Source organism: Arachis stenosperma, chromosome 1 (genome assembly GCF_014773155.1).
Source record: "Arachis stenosperma cultivar V10309 chromosome 1, arast.V10309.gnm1.PFL2, whole genome shotgun sequence".
NCBI classification, from domain to species: domain Eukaryota; kingdom Viridiplantae; phylum Streptophyta; class Magnoliopsida; order Fabales; family Fabaceae; genus Arachis; species Arachis stenosperma.
This window is the reverse complement of record NC_080377.1, coordinates 41,204,509-41,209,916: the sequence shown is the minus strand read 5'-3', so window position 1 is coordinate 41,209,916 and position 5,408 is coordinate 41,204,509. Positions and strand designations below refer to the sequence as shown.

Below are 5,408 nucleotides of genomic sequence, written 5' to 3'. Positions count from 1 at the left end.
AACTCATAGTAAAGTCTAGAAATGTGAATTTTGCATAAAAACTAATAAAAACATCCCTAAAAGTAGCTAGATCCTACTGAAAACTACCTAAAAATAATGCCAAAAAGCGTATAAATTATCCGCTCATCACAACACCAAACTTAAATTGTTGCTTGTCCCCAAGCAACTGAAAATCAAATAGGATAAAAAGAAGAGAATATACTATAAATCTCAAAATATCAATGAAGCTTAGTTCTAATTAGATGAGCGGGACTAGTAGCTTTTCGCTTCTGAACAGTTTTGGCATCTCACTTTATCCTTTGAAGTTTAGAATGATTGGCATCCATAGGAACTCAGAGTTCAGATAGTGTTATTGATTCTCCTAGTTAAGTATGTGATTCTTGAACACAGATACTTTTATGAGTCTTGACCGTGGCCCTAAGCACTTTGTTTTCCAGTATTACCACCGGATACTTAAATGCCACAGACACATGACTGGGTGAACCTTTTCAGATTGCGACTCAGCTTTGCTAAAGTCCCCAGTTAGAGGTGTCCAGAGCTCTTAAGCACACTCTTTTTGCTTTGGATCACGACTTTAACCACTCAGTCTCAAGCTTTTCACTTGGACCTGCATGCCACAAGCACATGGTTAGGGACAGCTTGATTTAGCCGCTTAGGCCTGGATTTTATTTCCTTAGGCCCTCCTATCCATTGATGCTCAAAGCCTTGGATCCTTTTTATCCTTGCCTTTTGGTTTTAAGGGCTATTGGCTTTTTCTGCTTGATTTTTCTTTTTCTTTTATATATTTTTTTCTACATTTTTTTTTTGCAAGCTTTTGTTATTCACTGCTTTTTCTTGCTTCAAGAATCAATTTTATGATTTTTCAGATTATCAATAACATTTTTCTTGTTCATCATTCTTTCAAGGGCCAATAATTTTAACATTCATGCACAACAAGATCAAAAATATGCACTGTTCAAGCATTCATTCAGAAAACAAAAAGTATTGTCACCACATCAATATAATTAAACTAATTTCAAGGATGAATTCGAAACTCATGTACTTCTTGTTCTTTTGTATTAGAAACATTTTTCATTTAAGAAAGGTGAATGACTCATGGAATTATTCATAGCCTTAAGACATAGTTACTAAATACTAATGATCATGTAGTAAAGACACAAACATAGGCAAACATGAAGCTCAAAAACCAAAAAATAGAGAGATAAGAACGAGTTAAGGAATGAGTCCACCTTAGTGATGGTGGCGCCTTCTTCTTGAAGGACCAATGGTGTCCTTGAGCTCCTTTATGTCTCTTCCTTGCCTTTGTTGCTCCTCCCTCATAGCTCTTTGATCTTCTCTAATCTCATTGAGAATGATGGAGTGCTCTTGGTGTTTCACCTTTAATTGGTTCATGTTATGACTCAATCCTTCTAGAGAAGTGTTGAGTTGTTCCCAATAGTTGTTTGGAGGAAAATGCATCCCTTGAGGCATCTCAGGGATTTCTTGATGATGAGCTTCCTCATGCGTCTCTTGAGATCCATGAATGGGCTCTCTTGTTTGCTCCATCCTCTTCTTAGTGATGGGCTTGTCCTCTTCAATGAGGATGTCTCCTTTTATGACAACTCCAGCTAAGTTGCATAGATGGCAAACGAGATGAGAAAAAGCTAGCCTTGCTAAGGTGGAGGGCTTTTCGGCTACTTTGTAGAGTTCTAGAGGGATGACTTCATGAACTTCTACCTCCTCTCCAATCATGATGCTATGGATCATGATGGCCCGATCCACAGTTACTTCGGATCGGTTGCTAGTGGGGATGATGGAGCGTTGGATGAACTCCAACCATCCTCTAGCCACAGGCTTAAGGTCCAGTCTTCTCAATTGAACCGGCTTGCCTTTTGAGTCTCTTTTTCAATGAGCTCCTTCCACACATATGTCCATGAGGACTTGGTCTAACCTTTGATCAAAGTTGACCCTTCTAGTGTAGGGGCGTGCGTCTTCTTGCATCATAGGCAAGTTGAATGCCAACCTAACGTTCTCCGGACTGAAATCTAAGCATTTCTCCTGAACCATTGTAAGCCAATTCTTTGGTTTGGGTTCATTCTTTGATCATGGTTCCTAGTGATCCATGCATTTGCATAGAACTCTTGAACCATTAAGATTCTGACTTGTTGAATGGGGTTGGTAAGAACTTCCCAACCTCTTCTTTGGATCTCATGTCGGATCTCCGGATACTCATTTTTCTTGAGCATGAAAGGGACCTCGGGGATCACCTTCTTCTTGGCCACAACTTCATAGAAGTGGTCTTGATGGACCTTTGAGATGAATCTCTCCATCTCCCATGACTCGGAGGTGGAAGCTTTTGTCTTCCCTTTCCTCTTTCTAGAGGTTTCTCCGGCCTTAGGTGCCATAAATGGTTATGGAAAAACAAAAAAAGCTATGCTTTTACCACACTAAACTTAGAATGTTGCTCACCCTCGAGCAAAAGAAAAAAAGAATAGAAGAAGAAGAAGAAGATATGGAGGAGAGCGAGAGAGGTGTAGGTTTCAGCCAAGGGAAAGAAGAGAGGGTAGTGTCGTTTGAAAATGAAGAAGGATGGAGGGGTTTATACAGTGGAGGGGGAGGGGTATAGGTTCGATTATTTAGGGTGGGTTTGGGTGGAAAAGAGATTTTGAATTTGAAGGTAGGTAGGGTTTATGGGGAAGAGTGGATGGATGTGATTGGTGAAGAGGTTATGGGGAAGAGAGATTGAGGTGATTGGTGAAGGGTATAGTGTTATTGGATTGTGTGAAGAAGAGAGAAGTGGGATAGGTGGGGATCCTGTGGGTCCACAGATCCTGAGGTGATCCTGTGGGGTCCACAAATCTTGAGGTATCAAGGATCTCTCATCCCTGCACCTTTTAGGCGTGTAAAACGCCCTCTGTATGCAATCCTGGCGTTAAACACCCAAATATAGCCTGTTTCTGGCGTTTAACGCCAGCCTGATGCTTGTTTCTGGCGTTAAACGCCAGCTTAGTGCTTGTTTCTGGCGTTTAACGCCAGACAGATGCTTGTTTCTGGTGTTAAACGCCAAACAGATGCTTGTTTCTGGCGTTTAAACGCCAGACAGCTCTTCCTCCAGGGTGTGCTTTTCCTTCTGCTATTTTTTATTCTGTTTTTAATTTTTGCAATTGTTTTGTGACTCCACATGATCATAAACCTAATAAAACATAAAAGAACAATAGAAATATAGATAAATAAAAATTGGGTTGCCTCCCAATAAGTGCTTCTTTAATGTCAATAGCCTGACAGTGAGCTCTCATGGAGCTTCACAGATATTCAGAGCATTGTTGGGACCTCTCAACACCAAACTTAGAGTTTGAATGTGGGGGTTCAACACCAAACTTAGAGTTTGGTTGTGGCCTCCCAACACCAAACTTAGAGTTTGATTGTACGGGCTTTGTTTGACTCTGTATTGTGAGAAGCTTATCGTGCCTCTTTTCTATGTTTACAGAAGGATAACCTTGAGCTTTAAACACAAGGTAGTCCCCATTCAATTGAAGGACTAGTTCACCTCTGTCAACATCAATCACAGCTTTTGCTGTGGCTAGGAAGGGTCTTCCAAGAATGATGGATTCATTCTCATCCTTCCCAGTGTCTAAGATTATGAATTTATCAGGGATGTAAAGGCCTTTAACCTTTACCAACACGTCCTCTACCAATCCATAAGCTTGTTTTATTGACTTGTTTGCCATTTCTAATGAGATTCTTGCAGCTTGTACCTCAAAGATCCCCAACTTCTCCATTACAGAGAGTGGCATAAGATTTATACCTGACCCCAGGTCACATAGAGCCTTCTCAAAGGTCATGGTGCCTATGGTACAGGATATTAAGAATTTACCAGGATCTTGTTTCTTTTGAGGTAGAGTTTGCTGAACCCATGTATCTAGTTCACTAATGAACAAGGGAGGTTCACCTTTCCAAGTCTCATACCAAACAACTTGGCATTCAGCTTCATGATGGCTCCTAGATATTGAGCAACTTGCTCTTCAATTACATCCTCATCCTCTTCAGAGGAAGAATAGTTCTCAAAGCTCATGAATGGCAGAAGGAAGTTTAAGGGAATCTCTATGGTCTCTATATGAGCCTCAGATTCCTTTAGGTCCTCAATAGGGAACTCTTTTCTGTCTGGGAGACGTCCCATGAGGTCTTCCTCATTGGGGTTCACGTCCTCCCCTTCCTCTTTGGATTCGGCCATTTTGATTATATCAACGGCCTTGCACGCTCTTTTTGGATTCTCTTTTGTATTGCTTGGGAGAGTACTAGGAGGAGTTTCAGTGATTTTCTTACTCAGCTGACCCACTTGTGCCTCCAAATTTCTAATGGAGGACCTTGTTTCACTCATAAAACTTAAAGTGGCCTTAGATAGATCAGAGACTATGTTTGCTAAGCTAGAGGGACTCTGCTCTGAATTCTCTGTCTGTTGCTAAGAAGATGATTGAAAAGGCTTGCTATTGCTAAACCTGTTTCTTCCACCATTATTAAAGCCTTGTTGAGGCTTTTGTTGATCCTTCCATGAGAAATTTAGATGATTTCTCCATGAGGAATTATAAGTGTTTCCATAGGGTTCACCCATGTAATTCTCCTCTGCCATTGCAAGGTTCTCAGGATCATAAGCTTCTTCTTCAGAAGATGCCTCTTTAGTACTGTTGGATTTTGCCATCCATTCAGACTCTGAGAAATCATATTGACTTGCTGAGTCAACATTTTATTCTGAGCTAATATGGCATTCAGAGTATCAATTTCAAGAACTCCCTTCCTCTGAGGTGTCCCATTACTCACAAGATTTCTCTCAGAGGTGTGCATGAATTGGTTATTTACAACCATGTCAATGAGTTCTTGAGCTTCTGTAGGCATTTTCTTTAGGTGAATGGATCCACCTGCAGAATGGTCCAGTGACATCTTAGAAAGCTTAGATAGACCATCATAGAATATATCTAAAATGGTCCACTCTGAAAGCATGCCAGAAGGACACTTTTTGGTCAATTGCTTGTATCTTTCCCAAGATTCATAGAGGGATTCACCATCTTTTTGCTTGAAGGTCTGAACATCCACTCTAAGCTTGCTCAGCTTTTGAGGAGGAAAGAACTTGGCCAAGAAGGCCGTGACCAGCTTATCCCAAGAGTTCAGGCTATCTTTAGGTTGTGAGTCCAACCATGTTCTAGCTCTGTCTCTTACAGCAAAGGGGAAAAGCATGAGCCTGTAGACTTCAGGATCTACTCCATTAGTTTTAACAATATCACAAATCTGCAAGAATTCAGTTAAAAACTGATAGGGATCTTCTGATAAAAGTCCATGGAACTTACAGTTCTGTTGCATCAGAGCAACTAGTTGAGGCTTCAGCTCAAAATTGTTTGCTCCAATGGCAGGGATTGAGATGCTTCTTCCATAAAAAT

General features: G+C 40.7%; 1 non-coding gene across 1 annotated transcript; it reads left to right on the top strand.

The window, feature by feature from the left end:
- The first annotated feature begins 4,972 nt into the window (after positions 1-4,972).
- LOC130949886 (small nucleolar RNA R71) lies at positions 4,973-5,076 on the top strand. Its single transcript, XR_009073481.1, has one exon. It is a non-coding gene; the product is annotated as a small nucleolar RNA R71 (small nucleolar RNA).
- Positions 5,077-5,408: the final 332 nt, after the last annotated feature.